The sequence below is a fragment of the Paramisgurnus dabryanus genome, chromosome 1 (genome assembly GCF_030506205.2).
Source record: "Paramisgurnus dabryanus chromosome 1, PD_genome_1.1, whole genome shotgun sequence".
NCBI classification, from domain to species: Eukaryota; Metazoa; Chordata; class Actinopteri; order Cypriniformes; family Cobitidae; genus Paramisgurnus; species Paramisgurnus dabryanus.
The window spans coordinates 21,486,321-21,510,954 of NC_133337.1; the positions used below are offsets into that span (position 1 = coordinate 21,486,321).

General features: G+C 36.5%; 1 protein-coding gene and 1 long non-coding RNA gene across 9 annotated transcripts in view; one reads left to right on the top strand and one right to left on the bottom strand.

Moving 5' to 3' along the window:
- The window catches only part of ppfia2 (PTPRF interacting protein alpha 2), a 180,838-nt gene that overhangs the window by 71,844 nt on the left and 84,360 nt on the right, over positions 1 to 24,634 (top strand). The window lies entirely within an intron of this gene.
- On the bottom strand, positions 1,541 to 3,192 carry LOC135749887 (uncharacterized). Its single transcript, XR_010532499.2, has 4 exons — positions 2,200 to 3,192; positions 1,970 to 2,117; positions 1,815 to 1,880; positions 1,541 to 1,740 (listed from the first exon to the last, which is right to left on the bottom strand). It is a non-coding gene; the product is annotated as an uncharacterized lncRNA (long non-coding RNA).

A 24,634-nucleotide genomic window follows, 5' to 3' on the forward strand; every position in this document is an offset into this window, starting at 1 on the left:
ATTCCCAGTTGGTTTTAAGATGTCATTAATTTAAAACAAACCCCAGAAGATGATTTGAAAATGTCTTTAATCGTTTAAAAAAAGTTTCTTAACGGTGTATATGAACACTCATCCGCGTATGTTCTCTATTGTAAACGCTGGTACACAATCTAATGGCGTGATCAGAATATTGTGCACGAAAAGATTAAGATTTTATTTATATTAAAATAAATACCCTTTAGTCTAAAGACTATAGAATTGTTGGGACCCCGGTGATTTTGACACCGTTCATCGCTATACACATACTGAATATTTCATTAAATAATTTGTTACAACCAAATGCTTTATTTTGTCAGTGTGCTATTACATTTTTACCACTACAGTTTTAAAAAGACCCTAGTTTACAACCCGCCACCTGCTGTGAACAGCCATCATCTCACACACACTGTTATAAGACCAGCATCAGAAACAGAAAAATATCTGATCAGAGAATATAACTTATAGTTAAATAGATAATAGTACATTTAAGTTTAACCAGTTACAACTAAAATATTTTATTCTTGCGTGACTTTAAAGAAGTCTATTGACAAAACAAACGTATATATCAAGTTGTTTTTATAAGATAGACGCAGTCATTTGTCCTAAAATCTAAAATAATAATTTATTTTTGTCAGAGCAGACCATATAAGACTCTTTGTATAATATACACATATTCACACATGTTTTAAGAAGCGTTTAATTAAAAATAAACCCCTAAATGAGTTGAAGACGTCTTAAAAACATTTTAAAAAGCTTATTAACGGCATACATAAGTTCTCTGTCACCATCGGTGCACGTATACATATGTCTTAATCAGAGCCTTGGTTAAAGAATCCCATAAATCTAAAATAACCCCACTATTTTGCCATAGTGGACAGAATTACATTTTATTAAGGTTAATTTAAAAAGGTATATATGAACACACACCCTGCGCTTTGTCAGGCACCGCCGGATCTTTAATACGCGTGAAACTATAGAGCAGGTTATGAAAAGATTCACGGAGTTCCTGAAACCGTTTAAAATTTTATTTAGTTTAGACTATCGTCTAAATATTGTAGTAATGATGGCGCCGAAGGATATGGCTCAGGTCATTGCTTAAACTATACACGTATACGGAATATTTAATTAAATAACTTGTGATGTTACAAACAAAAGTTTTAATCGTAGCATTGTTCATGATTTGTCTAAATCTAAAATAAACATTTACTTTTTTGATACCGTAATGGGTAATTATTTTACCAACGTTGAGTTTTAGAAATCTTTAGTCGCTTTACAACACGCACCCCTGTGAAAGAATGCATGGATTGTGAATAAGGATGGAGGAAGTGTGATATCTGACATCAAATGCCTAAACACAAGCTGTCACACGATCCGTCATTAAACATAACAGCATACGCTTGACATAATACACACACAGTCAATTGATCTAAAATCTAAAATAATAATTTATTTTAGTCAGAGCAGACAATATAAGACTCATTGTATAATATACACATTTTCACACATGTTTTAAGAAGCCTTTAATTAAAAATAAACCCTAAAATGTGGTGAAAACGTCTTAAACAAGCTCTGTGGACAAATCAAACTAGGTATCCAGTATCCGGAATGTTTTAAATCCAATTTGCCACAAAATGTTTAAAATGTCCCCAGACAAATCCAAAAAGTCTCTGATTTTAATCTTTTTTAAAGATACGTCCAAAGCGTTGTGGTCTGTATCCTAACCTGTAAACAGATAAAAACAAGTTATTAGGACAAATATCTAAATAAAACAATTTTCTTATGCAAGATAAACGTACCGTGGAGATCCGCTATATATTTTGCAATAGTACACACAACGTTCGCTTTGCCTCTGATATCCAAACCTTTAAAACAGATAACACATGTTATTAGAAAATATTAAACCAAACCATTTTGTTTAAATCTATTGTAACAGGATTAAATAAAAACACACCGGACAACACGAGCCAGACGGCGTCTCTTTTGTTCCAAGATTTCCGTGTTACGCTGCGGGAGGTTCTAGTCTCGGTCTGACTTTTTTGTTCAGGGCACTCTTCTCCGCGATTTACCAGGAATAGTTAATACCAGTTTAGACATTTTCGCTGCAATACCAGAGATCGAATTTTTAGTTTTTAAATAAATCAGACAAAATACTGGAACGAACACAGCGAAACACATACATACCAATAGACTTGAGTATAACAGCTCTGCTCCATCCAAACTGATTCCGGGGGATCTCTTGTCGCTCACCAATAAAGGTTCGGTCATAAACTTTGCAAAGATTACATCACACGACCCCCACACAAACACACACTGACATAATATCAGCATCAGAAAACTTTGTGTCTGTACAGAAAATAGACTAGTTCGATAGAAAATATCGGCTTTAAGTTTAACCAGTTACAACTAAAATATTTTATTCTTGCGTGACTTTAAAGAAGTCTCTTTACAAAACAAACGTATTATCAAGTTGTATTTATAAGACACATGCAGTCAATTCCCCTAAGTCTAGAATAATACTTTATTTTTGTCAGAGCAGACAATATAAGACTCTTTGTATAATATACACATATTCACACATGTTTTAAGAAGCCTTTAATTAAAAATAAAACCCCCAAAATGGGGTGAATACGTCTTAAAAACATTTAAAAGTTTATTAACGTCATATATAAGTTTCTCTGTCACCATCTGTGCACATATACACATGTCTTAATCAGAGACTTGGTTAAAGATTCCCCTAAATCTAAAATAAAATCCTATTTTGCCATAGTGGTCAGAATTACATTTATTAACATTATTTTAAAATGTCAGATATGAACGCTCACCCTGCGCTTTGTCAGGCACCGCCGGATCTTTAATAGGCGTGAAACTATAGTGCAGGTTATGAAAAGATTCACGGAATTCCTGAACCGTTTAAAAAATTTATTTAGTTTAGACTATCGTCTAAAGAATGTAGTATTGACGGCTCCGAAGGTAATGGCTCAGGTCATTGCTTAAACTATACCCGTATACAGAATATTTAATTAAATAACTTGTGATGTTACAATCAAAAGTTTTAATCAGAGACATGGTTAAAGATTCCCCTAAATCTAAAATAAATTCCTATTTTGCCATAGTGGACAGAATTACATTTATTAACTTTATTTTAAATGACAGATATGAACAATCACCCGACGCTTTGTCAGACATCGCCGGATCTTTAATACGCGTGAAACTGTAGACCAGGTCATGAAAAGATTCCCGGACTTCGTGAACCGTTTAAAATTTTATTTAGTTCAGACTTTGTGTCTGATCAGAAACTATAGCTCGATAGAAAACATCGGCTTTAAGCGTAGCCTGGTACATCTAATATATATATATATATATATGATTAGTGATTGCCTTTAAATAAACTTATGCTGTTGCAAAACTTTAGATTCAACAACACACCCGCGGTGTGAAAGTCAGTATTGAGAAGCGCACGGGGCGAGCAAAGGTGGGAGGATGGTTGAGATCTGACATCAAATGTCAATAAACAGTAAATGTCGAAACACGAGCCGTCATTAAACATGACACCATACGCTTAACATAAAACACACTCAGGAAAAACAATCACTCTAAATGACCGGCAATAAAACCATTAAATACTTTCTGTCTAAAGTTGACAACTTGTATAGATTTTGATTGATGGTCCCGCCCCCCTGTCAAAGGGTCATAAAAACGACCTGTCAGACAGCAACTGTCACCGGGTGGGGGAGGGGGTCATAAAAGTTTGACGAGTGCCGGGTTACTACAACTACTAGCATGGTAGCCAACATTAAAAGGTATGTTACTGTAACATCATCAAGGAAAAGAAACCTGGAAAGTGAGGATGCTCCATCAACCTCCAGATAGTAAAAGAAAACTCCTGTGAACCTGTGCTTAATTCAAGTTTTTACTACACTTAAACTGTTAAATTATTTAACAAATAAATCTTGAAATGAGACTTACTGCTCTCAAATCCTGTTATTTCATTTGTTGCTAAAGGAATTGTTTGGCTTTAAGGTTTTAGGCTTATGATCATTTTAATAGACATCAGTGTCTGAATAATTAATGTCCTTCTATTAATAGATAAGTGAGCCAAGAGAATTTTTTCACATAATTTGAGTTTCGCGACAATATGATACAGACATAATAAATCACAGTACTTTTGTACTTAAGTACATTTTGAGGCAGATACTTTTGTACTTTTACTCAAGTAAAAATTTTAAGCAAGTACTTCTACTTTAACTTGAGTAATATTTTACCCTGGGTATCTTTACTTTTACTCAAGTACATGATTTGTGTAATTCGTCCACCACTGTACAGTTCACACTAAAAATGACTGGTTGACTTATTTGGAAATTAGTCCAAATGTTGTTCATTCTCAAATCAAAGTTAAAACACTATGTACAATATGAATGAAATTTGAGACCATGAAGGGCTTTAACTGTAGTCTGTTCTTAATGTAAGACTAACTTATGACTAAAGATTTATAACTTATGATATTTTATTGTAGCCTATGCATTTGGCAAGCATTTCTATCATAAGCATCTTACAAGGCATTGAAGGAATACATTTTGTCAGTATGTTTCATGGGATTCAAAATCTTGTGTTACAAGTCAGTAAGACTTTTTAAACACGTTTTAAACACTTAAAGATACCCAGCACTATTTGTTGCTTGGTAACAACAGGATAGCGATCTGCCTACAGCTATTGGTGCCACTTCTGTCCATGGCAAGTATGGTTTCTATTGTTTTAAAGAGATATTTCATGCATTTGAATTGTCCAGCCACTCTATTTGTTTGAGGCCAACACCATCCACGCACATTCATCACAACATTTTACAGCAGACCGTCTATGATTACCCATGATTCAGTGCTCTGTCCTATTGTCTGTAGAGCTCTTGCTATCAGAGTCTGTGGTTATGTAATCTTATTCAATCAGAGCTGATTAGTATACGGAAAATCCCTTTTTGTCACGTATGTCCTGAGGAAGATGAAGATAACAGTGAAAATGACAGCAATACTGTACAGTATGCATGAAGAGAGTAAACATACTATACATACTACTAACTTACTATACATATTATTTGTATAACAATAATGCAAATAGTATGTATATTGTAGTAAACTGTAAAAAGTAAAAGTTGGGTCAACTTAAAGGAGACATACCATGAAAATTTGACATTCTTATGTTTTTTTATGTTTAAGTGCTATAATTGGGTCCCCAGTGCTTTTATCAACCTAGGAAATGTGAATAAGATCAAAGTAACTTAGCTTTGGTAAGCCATTCTCTTCAAGCATGTGAAAAAATAGGTCATTGAAATTTGGCTCCCCTGGTGATGTCAGAAGGGGATAATACCGCGTCTTAATCTGCACTATACAACCATGCCACTGCTATTTAGTGCAGAGATCAGCTCATTTGCATGTTAAAGGACACACCCAAAACAGCAAATTTTTGCTCACACTACAAAGTGACAATTTTAACTTGTGACATTTTGAGCTAAAACTTCACATATGTACTCTCTGGACACCAAAGATTTATTTGACATCTTAAATAAGTTTTGTGAAATGTCCCCTTTAAAAAAGTACTTCAACTGGTAATGGCTAAAAATGTGAATTTTTTACCTTACATTTTTTCCCATTGAAGTAATTTTTTTAAGTAGAGCAGTTTTTTTGTTTTTACAGTGTACAAGTATAATAATCTCTTACAATAATGACTGTTACTTATTCAAAAGGCTTCACAAAAAAGTTTGTTTAACTTAAAAAAGTGTTTTATTCCGAAATCAAAATCACTTGATAATCACTCAGATGTCCCTAACCTTACCCATTACATTGGAGTTGAGTTTGAGACCAAGCCAGATCTTTGTGTTCTGCACCACAGGTTGCACTTTACAAAAACAAATTACACACCTCCAGAAAGCGACAGTCCAATTTTGTTCACTCACCACCACCCTAATAAAATTATGTTTTCAATCAAAGGTCAAGGCAAAGAGAAAGTCTGTCTGTTGCATTATTGCAGAGATGCTAATATCAAGGATTTATTTTTGGCTTGATTTTGCCAGATGCATTCAAATTAATATGTGTAGGTCCAGAGTCAATGGCGTAGCGTCTGGGCATGCAGGGTGTGCACGTGCAAATGGGCCCGGGCCAATAGGGGGCCTGACCCTGGGCCCACCACAGCTTTTAATAAAAAAAAATTCAATTTAATTTTTATTTGTGGCCGCAATAGATATATTTTGTATGCATATCATGTGTAGTGATTTCTTATTTCTCCATAATATCTAATTTCTCTGTCATTTCTGTTTGCGTTTTAATTTTTTTTGCACTCCGCAGCTGCCGTAAACTACTACGCCATCATTTTTTTACATAACGCATTGCCGCGCCAAGACAAAAAAAAGAAAACACAGTGTGAAAGGTTACTTTAGCGGCAATCTACATGAACATTAAGGATGGACAAATATAAACATAAAAGTGGGGCCTTAAAGAGAAGGCGGAGAAGTTAGTCACGAGTCAAAAACTACCCAAAACATTTTGTTTTTCTTTATTTAAATCTACCCTTTAAAGTAAAAAAGTAAAGTAAAAATATTTGACTACCTTATTAAAAGTATATGTTGTTAACAGACCTGCGCGCCACAGTTAACAGTGGCAATGGGCAAGGTTGGGGGGGCTTTGGCTTAAGGGGGCCCATACATTTTTTTTGCATATGGGCCCGGGACTGACTTGCTATACCACTGTCCAGAGTTGATGTGTTTATGAATGATATACAAATACAAAGTCTCTCTCTCTCTCTCTCTCTCTCTCTCTCTCTCTCTCTCTCTCTCTCTCTCTCTCTCTCTCTCTCTCTCTCTCTCTCTCTCTCTCTCTCTCTCTGTCTCTCCCTTTTCCTAGCTCTCCTTTTCCCTTGTGAGCATATCATCAAAGCAATTAAACACTTTCTCAGCTCTTTCTCTCTATCTTAGAGCAGACACGCTCCGATGCTGTCCCAACTAAATGTCAGGAAAGAAGTGTGACTTGGCCTCTCCTACTCATTAAAAGTGCAACTTTTCGTTTTGTTTCGGCAAGCACTTTTGAACGTGGAGTAATTGGGGGTTGTATTGGGGTGTTACTGAATGTCAGCAGTGTGCTGTGTTTGTACTGTGATATGAAATCACACGCATTCAGTCATCTAATATAAAGAAGCCGATAAGCACATGCATTGAAGTTCAGAGTTAAAATGTGATGATGTCATCAAGGCATTTAACTCTTTCACCGCCAGCGTTTTAAAAAAAAAGTTGCCAGCCAGCGCCAGCGTTTTTCATGATTTTCACCAAAGTTTAATGCCTTCCAGAAAATGTTCTTCTTTAAATATATAAACATACGATATACCAAATGAAAGAACAGACCCTCTGCTTTCAAACAAAAAAAAAACCGTTTCATCCTACCTTTAGTGGTTCTTTTGCAATCAGCTTTTGAATATGGGTAGGTTTTTGCAAAAACACCATATTTTGAGCAAAAAGCAGAGATAATTCCATTTTTATGACGGACTTTTCATATAGATGTCATTCAGAGCGATCTTTAAAACAGACACGGACATGCAGCAGCTTGCCATAGGGCAATACTTCCGGTTTTAAAAAGTTGCGGAAGGGCGCCACCTGGTGGATAATAGCGGTATTGCGGAAAGACGGAAAATCTCGTCATTGGCGGGGAAGCGTTTTCTCTTAATTGACGAGATATCTCGTCAATGGCGGGGAAAGAGTTAAGGGCTGATCGTACAAGTGTGGTAATGCATATGAAAAGCTTTGTAGATTAGTCAGCTTTGTAGTCACATTTTTTGGCGCTCTAGCAAACCAACAGGAATGTGTTGCTGGTTCACAAGGAAATTAATAAATGGAGCCAAGTTCAGATATGTTAAGACATAGTCTGGTGTATCTTTTAAATATGAGCAGTTTTATGTTATGTATCCATTTTGTTGTTAAATTTACTTTGTTATAAAACGGTTACAGCCAAAAGCTTCATAGTTCTAGTACGCAATACACAGGAGCACTGCCAACACCTCCACCTTCAAGATACTCATTCCTTTCTCGCTCGCATACACCCATATAGGACCATAGTGGCAAATTCCCACAGCAGATGTGCACATGGATTAGATCAGGAGGGTGTGACTTCTGACTTTGACACAATGTTGGTGTTCTTCAAACTGTGGATGTCATTATAACTCATACAAAAGGAGTGTGCTTAGTTGTTTTTTATTTGTTTGACAGTTTGAAAATTACTATTTGTTTACCTGTACAATTTTTGTGTCAAAGTCTTGCAATGTGTGTTTCGATTGTGATAGCTGACAATAACAAATACAAGATGTGATGCCATTCCCTCTTTGATAATGGCCATGGGCAGCTGTTTTCTGTGTAAAACAACGTGCAAGGGGTTTAATAGGCCACATGCATGAATTAAGTCTGAAAAAAAACTCAAAATCTGTTTGTCAACAGACTATGTTACACTAATGTATTTTCATATAAACAACAAAATAAATGCTTTAAAGATTGTTATAAGGGTGGTCAAGCTAATATGCATTAGGTTGCACTAGGGATGCATAACGATTGATTGTGATTATACCACGGGGCTGTTTAATGCTTCTTTCTGATTGGTTGAGAAATGTTCCATGGGTGTTGATTATTATTTTTCAATAATCACACATCTAACCTTTAAAATGTCTTAAAAATGGGCACCAGAGTAATATTTTTGGTATCCGCGGTATAAGCGGAATAATTGACTCCGGCCCTTATAAAATAAAAATATATATGAAATATATATATATATATATATATATATATATATATATATATATATAATATTTTATATATATATATATATATATATATATATATATATATATATATATATATATATATATACAGGCATATATACATGCATGTGTGTGCATTTATCTATACAAAGTTATTATACACAGTTCACACATGTAAACAAAAACTTTTATTCTGCTATAGATTAAGTAATGAATAATTGATGACGGGCCGTTGAATTATAAGAAAATAATGCACACCCGCGGTGTAAAGGCCGCAAAACCACCTTGGGTGTGCATTATTTTTTTATAATTCAACGCCCCGTCATCAATTATTCATTACTTAATCTATAGCAGAATAAAAGTTTTTGTTTACATCATATATGTGTGAACTGTGTATAATAACTTTGTATAGATAAATGCACACACATGCATGTATATATGCATGTATATATATATATAAATATTTATTATATGTAAATATAAATTCTTCATATATAAATATATATTTTTTTCTTAAAATTTACATGTGTGCATATTTAGATATACATAATTATTATACACAGTTCACACACACATATAGGATGTAAACAAAAACTTTTCTTCTGCTAGAGATTAATCGCGATGAATTGTTATGCATCCCTAGTTTGCACTGCCCTTACCAAATGTCAGCATTTGTTGGCTTTTGATGAATCACTGTACCATGTTGGTATTTGTTTGGGCAGTGTAAAACACTTTTGTCTCTCAAATTTGCTTAAAAACTGATTTAAACGTGGGACTTGCATTCCTGTATATTCTTACCCATTTATTTTTCTATAATTGGTCCTATTTCTTGGGACCCATGGGTTCCAAAGCAACCAAGTGCATTGCGGGACAAGATTTAATAGTTTGAGTGGGAAGGCAGTAGACACCCATTTGCACTGTGTGGGTTGCAGGATCATATATTGATTTGCTTTGCAAAACAAAAAGATCTAATTATAAAGTTTCCAAAAACTAAATAAACTTATATTCATAACTAACACAACAGCAACAACAAATTTACATAGTTCATTGCACGGTTGAGGTTTACTTTTTCTTGCGAGTAATGTCTGAGCATGATATAGCAGCAGGTGGATCTCCAGGTACAGTATATTATAAAACAGAATAAAGTCATGTGTGTACCGTTTTTAAAAAGCCAATCTTCCCTGACATTTAGGTCAATCGACGTTTCAAGAAGAGCACTAAAAGATTAATCAACAGAAAATCTGTTTTTAGTGACTAGCACTTAGACCTAGAACACTTTCTTTAAAGTACATTTATTGATTGATTTAGCAAATGTTTTACTCACAAAATGAACACAGCAGACATTGACACAGCAGCCAATATAAAAAATTTTTTATTCCTTCTCTGTTCCTCTTAGATTTTAATCAATGGGGAACAAGTGAAAAATATTTCATATTAAAAGATGAGCAGGCAGTAGCAATACATACTGAAAAATCTATGTATACCTTTACCTGCAGGATTTTGTGGGTGGGAGCTGGACTAATCGCAAATGTTGCAGGCAGGAGCAGGACAAAAATATAGATTGTTTTTATTGGAACGGGACAGAATCCTGCAAAAGCGGGACTGAAAAAAACATCCCATGCAGGTATCTTGTCCGTTTCTTCCTCCGTGTCTCTGCAAGGTCACATTATGCATTATACATGCATTGCACAGACATGCACACACACTTGCGTGAAAACATCCGTGCCGATTTCAGTATTTTGCTAATTGTAGCATTAATGGTCAAGAACAAGAGAGAGGCATATTTACTATGATCAAGCAGTAAATTGTAATACTTAACCTTTCATTTACCTCTATATTGGTTAGGGCTGTGACGGTGGCAAATTTTTACCACCGCGGTGGAACCATCAACAACAACCGCCGGTGTTGCGGTGGTGGGGTCCATGGGGGGGTTGGGGGGTTTAAATGGTGAAAGAAAATAAAGTTTCACTAAATGCGCTTCCTGATGCGCGCGACTTTACCCTGGTAAAATTTTTATTTCACAACAAAAGACAAACGTGATGTGTATGTATCACTGTCACTGGAGACCAAAAGAAACTAAAGCAGACGCACAACACAGTGACATGGCTAAACTCCAACGTGCTGAGTTATGCTAAAATCCACCAGTTTAGTGGAAACGCCATACATGTTAATGTAGCGGAGATTTGTGTATTAACATAAAACAATGTTATAAATTTGTATCTTAGGCTTTAAATTACTGTACAACTTTTGTTATTATTATTTCACGTGTAAAAAAACTGCAATTTTTACTTATAATTTTGTTTAATCATTCACCTGATATGTGACGTCACACAACTGCCGGTGGCACTTCACCACTGCGGTGGCATTGCACCACCGCGGTGGTGCGGTGGTCATGACAACCGTCCCACCCCTAATATTGGTCAGCATTGGTGATCGCAAATTGAGAAAATTCAAGGAGATTCATGCATTTCCTGAATCCAGCAGCACACTAAAGCAGTGTGGCCTATTTTCCTCTGCATGTATGTATGTTTTAATCAGTCCTTGTGCATTACAATCTCAGTGGGCCAGATGTGAGGGAGTTTGACCCACTTTGATGGATTCCACAACGATTAAAAGGATGAGTGAGCTTTCCAAAACAGTATATCCCTGTGCGCAGGGGCGCGTGTGTGTGTGCGTGGTTCTCTGCTGTGCATCAGGCCATCCTAAGCACACATTGGTCTTGTGGTGCAGCACACTTTTCCCTAGGGTCATTGTTTTACGTAGAAATGAATATTTTTTTTTATATTTGTGGGGGTAGCAAGTGGTTTTCTTTTCCACACATCTGTATCTTCTTCCTTCATCCTACTTTTCCCCTGCTTATGCTCCTTTTTATATAACTTTAGCTCCATACTCCAGTGAGATGCCTAGCTAGATGGTATCCCATTTTTTGGTATTATAGCATTTCCAATAATCTCCCTTTCATGTTTCATTATATTGATCAAACTCAAAGTTTCAAGGCATCATTGCATGCATCCTTTGTGAATGCATCAGACACAGAATGCATTGTAGATGAGATTAGAGAAAATTGTCATTCCAGGTATACGTGCCAGACGAACCAAACCTGCTGGATTGAAATTGAATCTGTGCGTTATTGTTTTAATTTAAAATGCTGGGTTGCTTTAACACATTGTTGGATCAATTAAACATTTTCAAGGTTAATTTAACCCAATGGCCAAGTTTGGCCCTTTTTGACCCGGTGCTGGGTTAAAAAACAGCATTTTTTTGTGTGTATAGCTTTTTAAAATCATTGTTTAAGTTAAAAACAATCAAGTTTTTGTATGCTTACATCTTCATACATTTGCTACCTCATAAAATATTTGGATACACAAGCACACTAGTTGTTGCTGGTCCACCCATTTGTTTTCTTTAGTTTAAAAACCTTCTCCAATCAAATATGTTAAACATTAAATATGTTTTTTGTGGTTGTGATTTTATTATTTTGCAAAGCAGGTTTAGCTTTACATCCGAGCTGATACATTTAAAGAGCTCAGATGCAAACGCCGCTAAATGTGAGATATTGATATGAACGAATGCTCTTGATATCAATTATACGTTCATCAAACACTTTTGCTTTAAATCTGCTTAATTCTGGCCTCAGGCCATCCAGATATACTGGTTTGTTGGCAAAATCCATAAGAGCCCTATAAAAATGCTCATTTAGAGGAAAACTTAGAGGGTTTTGCATATGAGCTCTTCATTTCTTCAGGCCTGAAACTTGTGGCATTTGAAATGTTACATAATTTAAAATCATAATATCATTGCACTCGGTACATATTAGGCCCGTATGTAGGATATTTGAGAATCAGAACAGCTCTAAAGGGAACCATTTGTTCGAACACATGCAAATTTGTCCTTTACAAAATCAATATACAAGCTGATATATGGCCTTGACTGTTTTAAATGCTGTAATAAAATGATATGTGGCCTTATTTATTGTGAAGGGGTGACATTAGTCCATTTGAGAGAGAGAAAGAGAAAGTAATGTCTTTTATCTTTTCTCCCTTCGATTGCCTTAGGTTTTCAGTCTTTATTACCTCCCAGTCTTTTTACCCATGATGCAGCTGGATGGTGAGAATGGTGTTGGCATATTTTGTTTCTGTGGCTACAGCACTCAGTCACTGAATCCCACGCAAGTTGTTGGTTAGGACTGACACTTTTACTGTGAAACAGCATACATTACATTCTGCATGAACCAAAGTATACATAAACATGAGCATTTCAGATCTACCATTTTCTTAATTTCTTCTTTTTGTCTGTGAATGTGAGTCAGTTTACACACAACAGCGTACATCTTAGAAACTAATTGGTCTTTCATGTGTGAGAGACGCAAAAATGAAAGTCATTATCACATCAACAAAAAGAAATTTCCTCAGACCAAATGCATAAGATTAGCTCATATTTCTTCTTATTGTTGTCAAGATGCAAGAAATATTCTGTAATCCTGTGTTCTACGGTATTGATTTTCTGTTTGAGCCTAATAATTTTTTCCTACCAGCAAATACTGCCTAGTCAGACTTTTTTACTTTACACATGTTTTTAACCTGAAAAAATAGCAAAATGGAAAGTTGTGTGTTCCTAATAAAAAAAACTTAAATCTTATGTTTAACACTGTAAAAAAATAAAGTTTCCTAATATGGTCTTTGTCTAGCTGTATGGTTCAATAAAGAACCGGAAGCGATGGCCTTATTTAAATGCAAAAGTGATTCCCCAAAATGGACGTTCTATTTGTGTACATATAAGACTCAATCCCAAAACTGTAATGATTGACACAGAGGTAACCATAGCAACTTTCTGCTGTTTTCTTGCATGTTTTTCATTCACTTTGTGAACAAAGTGATATTACAGCACTGTTTTGCAATTTTGGTAAACCACCGTCTACAGAGGAGTTGCCTCACAGAGCACTGTTTTGCAGTGTTGCCATGTTCAAGTATTTTTGGGCTTAACTGCTCTGGGACTTAACCATTTGTGATCAAGTTTTTTAATTATTAAAGTGAAAAGGTGCGGGTCACGATATTTTGATCTTATTTTTAATGTAAAACATTTGGATTTATTTCAGTTTACTGTGTGCTTGTATTTTTTGTGAAAGATCTGGCAACACGAGCTAATCTTGTGATTTCCTGCACCGTTGCATACAGAAGAGAGACATGTACACTAACCTAAAGGATTATTAGGAACACCTGTTCAATTTCTCATTAATGCAATTATCTAACCATTCAATCACATGGCAGTTGCTTGGGGTGTGGTCCTGGTCAAGACAATCTCCTGAACTCCAAACTGAATGTCAGAATGGAAAAGAAAGGTGATTTATCTAATTTCTCTGTCTTACCCCTTCCCCTTACCCCTACCCCTTAGTTTTGCACGTTCACGTGAGTGTAAGGCCCAATTGGGATAGCCCTTTCGCTCTCGTGCAAAACTAAGGGGTAGGGGTAAGGGGTAAGACAGAGAAATGGGATTGGGCCTTAAGCAATTGAGCGTGGCATGGTTGTTGGGACCAGACGGGCCGATCTGAGTATTTCACAATCTGCTCAGTTACTGGGATTTTCACGCACAACCATTTCTAGGGTGTACAAAGAATGGTGTAAAAAGGAAAAAAACATCCAGTATGCGTCAGTCCTGTGAAATGCCTTGTTGATGCTAGAGGTCAGAGGAGAATGGGCCGACTGATTCAAGCTGATAGAAGAGCAACTTTGACTGAAATAACCATTCGTTACAACCGAGGTATGCAGCAAAGCATTTGTGAAGCCACAACACGCACAACCTTGAGGCAGATGGGCTACAACAGCAGAAGATCCCACCGGGTACCACTCATCTCCACTACAAATCGGAAAAAGAGGCTAGAATTTGCACAAGCTCACCAAAATTGGACAGTTGAAGACTGGAAAAAGGTTGCCTGGTCTGATGAGTCTCGATTTCTGTTGAGACATTAAGATTGTAGAATCAGAATTTGGCGTAAACAGAATGAGAACATGGATCCATCATGCCTTGTTACCACTGTGCAGGCTGCTGGTGGTGGTGTAATGGTGTGTGGGATGTTTTCTTGGCACACTTTAGGCCCCTTAGTGCCAATTGGGCATCATTTAAATGCCACGGCCTACCAGAGCATTGTTCTGACCATGTCCATCCCTTTATGACCACTATGTACCCATCCTCTGATGGCTACTTCCAGCAGGATAATGCACCATGTCACAAAGCTTGAATTATTTCAAATTGGTTTCTTGAACATGACAATGAGTTCACTGTACTAAAATGGCCCCCACAGTCGCCAGATCTCAACCCAAAGAGCATCTTTAGGATGTGGTGGAAAGGGAGCTTCGTGCCCTGAATGTGCATCCCACAAATCTCCATCAACTGCAAGATGCTATCCTATCAATTTGGGCCAACATTTCTAAAGAATGCTTTCAGCACCTTGTTGAATCAATGGCATGTAGAATTAAGGCAGTTCTGAAGGCGAAAGGGGATCAAACACAGCATTAGAATGGTGTTCCTAATAATCCTTTAGGTGAGTGTAGATAAACCAGTGTTTGGTTGTAATGTGTTACAGGTTTGTTTTAGCTGGAATACATTATAAAGTCATAATCATTGCTTTGTGGAAAAGAGAATTGTACAAATCAAAAACATAAGTTTGGGGTTCATGTTGGATTTCCTGTAATTTATTGTATGTAATTGATCTGTAAGTACATGAAAATGCTGTTTAACAGGGCTCCGGGCACGACTAAGCTTCCACAAATCACAGGCTATGAGACATAAAGTATGTGCGAAAGATTTCTTATACCATGGCCCTTTGAGGCAGTAGATGTGATGCATAAATTTAGATGTAACTAGCAAGCCGCACAAGGCCTTGGTGTAGCTTTCATATCGTGCCATTGATGCCTAAAGCACTTATTCATAGCTGTGCAGTGGCCACTCATTTGTTATCCCTCGCATTTGTAAATAATACAAGTGCACTAAAATCCCGCCAATGTTCAATTAAACTAGCACCGGACATTTTATCATTTATGAGATGTCCGTAGGGTAGCAGGCTCATAAAGCTGCCACTGATGTGAATATTTCACCTTTATTTGTTCATTACAGTGGCGCAATGCAGAAAAGAGGCTGATAAAATATGAAATATATTTGTTGTTTGCGCTGGTCAATAGACGTCTCTGTGATTACAGTGAGTTACTTCGCTTTACGATTTTTTTGGTCTATGAATAAGTTAGGTTTGACCTTACCAGACTTAGCTGACCCCAGACACTTTGGTGTTGAACTTTGAATATTTGGGTAGTAGACATATGCCTGAATTTAATTACGTTAACCTTTTCCTTTCTGTCGAAAAGTTGTCCCTACCTAGATAAATGTGATTGATATGTTAACGCTGAAATACCTTTCCCCTAAATTCGTTTTTCCTCATCCTTCCCACATACTGGCAAAGATTTCATCTTAGCACGCTGGGTGTTGGAGATTAGGATGCAAATTAAAGACTGGCCCTTCGCTGTGGCAGCTCACAGTTAATGGCACTGCCTTGGGATGGACTGACATTCAGCCAAACGATTTCAGAGAAATCAATAAACTTCTGTGCTGAAGACGTTTTAAATGCCTGTGGCGCTCACATCATTTCATCACTCGCAAACTGAGTTCCTGCTGATGTTCTGGCAGTCCAATACGGACAACTATGGCCAGACCGACCCCTACATGTAGGTCAACAAAATACAATTTTAATTAGCTTGTCTAAGCTGAATGATATGTAGTTTACATTTTCTGCCCAGGTCTATGCAGACAGGGGCGTCGCACCCGTGGGGGATGTGGGTGTTTTAACACCCACACTTTTCCCGGTGAGAGGGTTCAACACCCACACTTTTTATGCAGTTTTGCAAGAACGCCTTATTAAAGTCGCTCCTCCGTTTCTCTGGCCGCTCTGTCTGCTGCGCTGCGCTGCATTCTCTCCCCCTCCCCTCTCAAACATGACGCCGGCTTTGAGTGTTACCGGCTGATGATTGGCTGTTCTGCCTTAAGTCCCGCCTCTCTTGGTGGGTTAGATTGATCGGTCAGCTCGCTCTGAGGAGGCGGGAACTTTGTTTATTTACATCTCCCTTTTTCAGGTAGGCTACTTTGAATGAGTGTTTAAAAAACTTTATTAAACACTTTAATCAACTCTATGCTTTTGAGGTTTTTGAATATGCTTGATAAATGTGTTTGGGACTAATGCTAATTGGGTTATTGTTCAGCAGCTGGCTAAATTCGGTCATGTAGACAATGTGGCATGCAATGTATAACCTGTGATGAAGAAGGCAGGGAATTGACGAGGATGAGGGACAAATTGCAATCGATTTGATATTTTGAGCATTGTTTGTTGATTAGCTGAATACTTTGTTAATACTACCTGTTGTGTATGAGTGTACTTGTTGAGAAGAAAAAAATGAGAAATGATGACATAGTTCTTCAACAGGTAACTTATGCAAACAATGAAAGAAAAGTGTAGCCTATATTATTTTAATGTAAAAACGGTAAATTGTTACATCATTTAGACCACCAGAGAAAAAGCTTTTCAGGGCACAAGTAGCAAAATTTAGCAGTCACAGTCCTGTCAGACCCATGTCACTATCGAGCTTACCATTATCTTTTTGTCACGCAGTATCAATAAGATACAGAAAAGAAAGAGGCAGGAGAAGATTGACACCTTTTTCAAGAGAAATCCTGTAAGTGAAGTTGAAAGCTGGACGTTGATAAATGTTGACATTAAACAACAGTAGCCTATTACCATTATATATTTTGGCATTCATTTAATATATTACTTTTCAAGTTTCAATAAGGTTTGCTAGTACCACAGCCTTATTCCTTTATCACATTGTTTAGGAGATGAGGTTGCTGGAGGCATCAGTTTAAAGAGAGAGAGAGACACACAGAAAGTTTCACAGGTGAGCAATGAAAAATGAATACAGTTTGTGAAAGAGGTCTATGAAGGAAGAGAGGGTGTGTTTGTGTCATGGGTGGTGCTTAATTCCATCCCAGGTGCACATACGCGTGTTTCTGGTGCGTTTATATCAAATTTAAAATGATATATATCCATCCCCCACACTTTTAAAAAGCTTGCTACGCCCCTGTATGCAGATTTGGTCTTGTGCTGGGCAACACCATACCGGTGTGGTGTGTTTTGTATGATGGTGTCTATGTAATACATCTCGCAGGACTATGTTGTTTTAAAAGGTGTCTATTTCGTACCAGAAGCAAATGATTATTAGAAAAAAACCAATAGCCCAGCACTAAACCCAACATTCCTGAATGAAATCATATCGTACCAAAACGTACAAATGAAAGCGTATGAATTAGTTACCTGGAAAAAGAGTTAAGAATTGCAATAATATTGTGTTGGAAGTTACTGCATCAACTAATCAGCTTTACCAGAAAAATCATGCGTGCATAGATATTACAGTTTTACCACTAGATTAGCACAGACTACCTCAGTGGCGATATGTTTAACTTGCATTAAAATTATGCAAATCTGAACACACATGGTGGCGTCATCTTGAGGATTCACATGTAGTGTTGAAGGTTAGGCTGGTATCTGTAGATTGTAGCTAATAAGAAGCTCTCTGTGTTAGCAGAGTATGAATAGAAATTTCAAGCATCCATTAAGAAGCTTTACCACAGGCCCTATTGGGAACAACTAGCGTTAGAAACTGCAGAAGAAAGAAAATTAAAAAGGGATATTTTTTCGAGAGCTTCCTTGCCCATTTACAGAGATTTTCTCTGTGCCATTATTTCCCCTCCAAAGTTAAAAATAAGGCTTGCTTATTCTGGGATGCCCATCAACAAGATTCTGGACCTGTCAGATTTCTAGACATATCGTGCCTGGGGACAACCGGGAAGTAAGCTGTGTTTTTTGCACATAGCTGAGCAGCTCTTATTGAATACCCTGAAGGCATCTTGCACATAATGTAGAGGAACCTCTTAGGGCAACCATAAGCCCCGTCATTCACCACCAGTCATTCACCAAACCGCTTGTCATGGACCTACCCTTTCTTTAATCGATTAGTGTCCGTACAGCTTGCACCAATGATAAACAGTGCCACTATGGACCTGACTGGGAGAAAAGATGGATCCCAGAGGGGACGGCACTGAACATTATCTTACTCCAGCAGGTATGGGCAGAACAGAAAGAGATGACCTTACTAGCCCTATACTGTAAAAACAGAGTTTTGCATGAAGCTCAAGTGTTTTGTAGCCTATTAAAAATGTAGCTTGTTGTTGACGATGAGAGACGGTACCCTTGTACATGAGTACTGGGCTTTTGTCACTTTCAGATGACTCACAAATGAGTAGTTGATGACTCAGATGGGTTTGGTGTCATAAACAATGGCATGTGAAAAACAAGAGTTATTTGTATCTGGTTTTAAAGAGAGACGGCACAGCTGTGAGTCCTCCGTGGTTAATGCAATCTCAGTTAATGGTTTCTATTTTGTATATATTAGGTTCCTGTTGTTGATTAAAAGAGACTGAATGTAGAGCAGATCTTCATGTGGTATCATTGCGTTAATGTTAACAGCCGACCTGCTGTCTGAATATTTGGGTTTGTCAGGGAAACATGGGGGGCAAAGTAAGACTTGCTAAGTTTATTCAAAAGGTTGCTGTGACTTAATATTCATTCTGACGTTTAGGCAAACCAAAATGTTTTAATATGTGTATGATGGTTCAAAAGCAAAACCGTTTAAGTGCGTCTGACAATTTGTTAATTTTGAGTTTCCTTAAATGAGTTTCCTTAAATGTCACTTTTAAAGAGGTTATTAGTCAGTAACTAAAAAGCCTTATTTTCAATAAATGTCACTTTTCATTGATATTTAACAAATTTGACTGTCTTTCGTTGCAAAACCCTCTAAGTACATGCACTTTTTTTGCCAAAAACCTCCACTTCTAAAATGAAATCCACATCTGAGGACAAGACATAGTAAACAGTTGCGAAATCACTAAAGATGCAACTAAAAACATTTTAAATTATGAAAGTCAGAATTCAAAATGTAAAAAACTGAACCACACATTAGGGGGTGCTGTGATGCATATGTGGCTACCACATTCGGGATGTTTTCAGGTACAAGTACTTACAAAGGACCCAAGATTGAATGTGACTAATGGTTGTTTCACGTTCTCCTTCTGTTCACTTAGAGGGCTTTGCTGAAAAGTCAACGTGACATTTAACTGATTCTGCCAACAAAGCTGTGTTGTTGAGTGGCCTAAGGCCAGGATTAAGCGGGTTTAAGTATTTGAAAATATGTGCACAGAGCATTCAGTTATGACAATATCCCATTTTAGACTTGGCTGGTAGTTTTGGTTTTCACTAATTCAATTATATCATTTCAAGTCATATCCACAATTATTTTCCCATTATAAATAGAAACATACTTCTGATTCTTCGATCACCAGCTTGTTATGAATGTTTTACACTTCCTATTCATAATTTGTTTGGTTCTGTTCATCTGTAAATATCTCTTTTTATTTGTTGTGTAAGAAGTTTGAATAGAAGCTTAATAATAACTCTAATAATAGGTCATTCTAGTGATGTTGACAATTTCATACCAATTTCCCTGTACTCAGAAATACCATTACACAATCCAAAATAGCAACCTGTCAAATGCTTATCCCACAAATTTTTTGGCAATTCATTGAGAAGCCCAGCTGTTAACTAACTGCTAGTTTCAAACAAGGTTATTTTCATACTTTAATACTTTAAATCCATGAACACGTATTTGTGCTTCCTATAATTTGTCTTTGAGTTATTATAGCAAAAGTCTAAATTTGTCATCATTGAACTCTTTCTTCAAAAGCTACCATATCTTCCTCAGTAGAAACTCAATAAATAAGATATCATTGTGGGGTTTTAGTCACTACATGTGTGCTATGGCTTTGTGATTAAGGGGACTAGCTGATTTTTGTCAATTTTTGTGTGGTGATCCTCTGGTACCCTTGAGCTAGCTGCAAAACACACAGAATATTTATGGGCAAGCTGGATAACCCATGCGTCTCAGTACCTAAAGCAGGACAAGATGATCAAAGCATCCTACAGAATAGTCACCATATCATTTAGCTTTTTGTTGTCAATAATTCAGTGATTCAGACTTTGAATATTTTATAAAATGGTGAACTATTTATGGATCCTCAAGGTGGATGCATTTTGATGTATGATCAATGCTTATAGTTAGCACAGTGCTTTCCAGAATAAAACCTTTTTTTGATGTTATGCCACAGATGACTGACATGATAACCCCTGAACCACTAGATGAAAAAATAAACGCTTTTGGGTGATGATATAATAATATTTTAACTGGGCTTGAACTTTAAATATTATTTAGTTGTTTGCTGAGAAAAGTAACAGACTTTGATACACACATCGGCCAGAGAGGTCAACACAAATAGGTTTGTTCAGTGGATCTATGCCTTCAACAAAGCTTGTGAGTTTGTCAGTGGCGTTCAAAGAGGAACTTCATTCTTTACTTTGATAAACTGTTATATCTAATTCACAAACATCAGCAGTTTTACTGTAAGTTAACATTGTGTATATACTGTATAAAAAGTCTCCACTTTTCTTCTGTTTGTTCTTGTCAAGGATTTATGACTGTCAGCTATTTGCAAATTTTCTTCACTGCACATGCAATCTGTATCACGTTTAAAGCTTGTTGTGGAAGATTTAACTTGTTACATGAGTAAAGTAATGTCTGGCAAGATGACATTGAAGGAAATTGTGCGCAACAGATCCAGTAATATATTTTTCCTCCCTATAGCTCGACAGGCAGGGCAGAGATACATTTTGGTAGCACAACTTGAAGGCACAATAGCCTCGGGAAGTCGGGCTAGCAATTTTGCAAGCCCTGCAATGTTAGCTACATATCCTTAAATTCTTGCCTGGCTGCCAAACCTCCTTTGCACAGCAGTGATCCATGCTCGCGTTTCCCCTCGACTTTTAGAAACCGAAACATTATTTTCAACAAGGTATTTGTTCCAGAGGTCAGTTTAGTCACGATAAACAAGCACAGATCAGAAGTCACACAATAATATACTGTATGTGTACTATACAGTCCCGCTACAATATTACATTCAGTTTGCTTTTGTGAGGATGTGTGTGAAAACATGTGTGAAAATGGCATTGCATTATATGCAAAAAGAGTGTTACATTACTCAAATGACGAGAGATTTCGAGATCTCGTGGACTAGTACAGTAGAATTTCAGAAGTGGCAGATGTTCCCTCATAAATATGCAGTGCAGGTTTCTCGAAAAAGCACTGCATAATAACCTAATGGATGAGGGTAGACAGTTCGACGTGTTTGGACATTAGTTTGTGCATCTGGGGGAAATCAAAATTCTTTTCGCACCTTTGCATTGCACATTCCAGTGGTGTAGCAATAAGCACGCTTCATCTAACCTTATTAATTAAATTGTTCAACAATAAAATCCTCATTATACTTATTACTGCTATATATTGCTTATACTGGTTTGTGCCACACTTTGTGAGTTTGTGTTTCTGTGGAAATTGTTTAGATTTTAGTTTTTTTTTATTCTATATGGCCGCCATCTTAGACTCCTCTGTATTCAGGAGAGAGTATTAGCATAGTGTACACTCTTAAAACGAATGTGTTAAATTAACACATCTTGTGTCTAGTTAAGGACAACACACCTAGTGTGTTGTCCTTAATTTAACACATCTCTGTGTTATTTTTAGAACAACACACTTTGTGTTGTTTTAACACATCTTGTGTTGTCCCTTTTATTTATATGAACTCTAAATCAGCACGAAATGACACATAATGTGTTAAAATTAACACATAATGTGTTAAATAGTTTAACACAAAGCAATGTGTTAAAATTAACACACCATGGATGTGTTAATTTTAACACATTGCTTTGTGTTAAACTATTTAACACATTATGTGTTGTTTTTAACACATTATGTGTTATTTCGTGCTGATTTAGAGTTCATATAAATAAAAGGGACAACACAAGATGTGTTAAAACAACACAAAGTGTGTTGTTCTAAAAATAACACAGAGATGTGTTAAATTAAGGACAACACACTAGGTGTGTTGTCCTTAACTAGACACAAGATGTGTTAATTTAACACATTCGTTTTAAGACTTTTCTTAGTGACGTATGACAAATTCGGAGGGCGGGGGCACATAGCAACAGCAGAGTAGCCTCCATAGGCTGCGTAAGCTCTCATCCTGAATGCGGACGCGACTAAGATGGCGGCGCTACCGGAAGGTAGTTATTTTAGTTTATAAAGTTTTAAATATGGATATTTCTACAACATCACTGCGCGGATTACTCTCAGAAGACCTTTGTTTATCATCCTGGAGCCGTTTGGATTTATTTTGTGAAGGATGGACGCACTTTTTTTGGACTTGAAGGTCGTGGACCCCGTAACATTACATTTAAATAACTGAAAGATCTAAAACATTTTCTAAAATATCCAAAAATGTGTTTGTCTGAAAAACGATGGACATATGCAACTCAGACCGCTTGGGGGTGAGTAAATCATGGGTTTAATATCATTTTTGGCCGAACTATAGGTTTAAAAGGGCCTAAAATGTACTATTTTGGTACATATTTGTACCTTTGATGTACCAGTATGTACCTCTAAGGTCCCAATGTGTACCTTTTAGGTGCATAAGTGTACTTTTTGAACTTTTGTACCTTCTTGTATATTTTCTTTGTGAGTGTAGACACAATATAATGCCTCAATCTGAGAGTGAAAATTCAATGCATTGATTATAGAATTTGAAAATTGATTAGTTCACTTCTTAGACAAATTACAAATATTGATCTATTTGTAAATCAATCAAATCCATAGACACATTCGATCGCCTCTTCACTTATACATGTCTTTGTTGTTTTTTGGGAAATAAGGAAGCATAGCAAAATAAATCAAATTGACACAAACAAAATAGTGAACAAATACCAGATATTATGATACATTGCATGATTTAGTAAAGAATTAAAATATCCAACTGACAAACCCATAAAATGTCTTCTAGATAGATTCTATGTGCACTGGTTTTCGTCTGCAGATCATTACTTCAGTTTCACAGCTCTTGAATGAAATATATATAGACTTAAGTGACAGCATATTTTTTATGTGAACAAGTGCACTTACAGGGCATGACTCCAGAGGTTCTGCAAACGAAACTGTAGGTTTAAGTTGCACAGCGCTTTGAAACTAACAGCGCATCTTCAAGCATCCTCAACTCAGTGTTTTTCTCCTTTAATCTTCTTTCTTTGAAAATAGGGCAATTCCAGCATTATGGATGTGCCATTTGCAGTCAAAACTTGTAATTGAATTGCTCAGAGAATGCATTTAATACCAATATATTCAACCATCTGTTTAGATTTTATTAAACCCCTGAAGATAGCGTCCAGACACCAGAAAAATATCAGTCTATACTGTACTCTTGTTTTCTATTTTAGGTAAGGGAAACATGCATGCATTATGGATGTGACAAGAAAAGGACACACATTTTCCAAACAGACTTTGTAGGAATTCTATTAATTAAAATGTACAAACCAGAGGCAATAATACCCAACCAATGGAGAAGGAAGGCTCTTCAAAGAGCATTTAATATTTATTTGATTTAAAGTTTTGTGTGTGCATTTATAAGGAAAAAACAGCATCATGGTCATGACAATTCTGAAACCTTAAAAATGTTAACCGAAACTTTGCATGGGTATTTAAAACACTAAATATATCCATCCGAGATATCAGTATGGATAAAAACTTTGAGGAAAAACTTTACTTTTCATGATACAGTTGACATTTGCATGGAATTGCTCAGTACT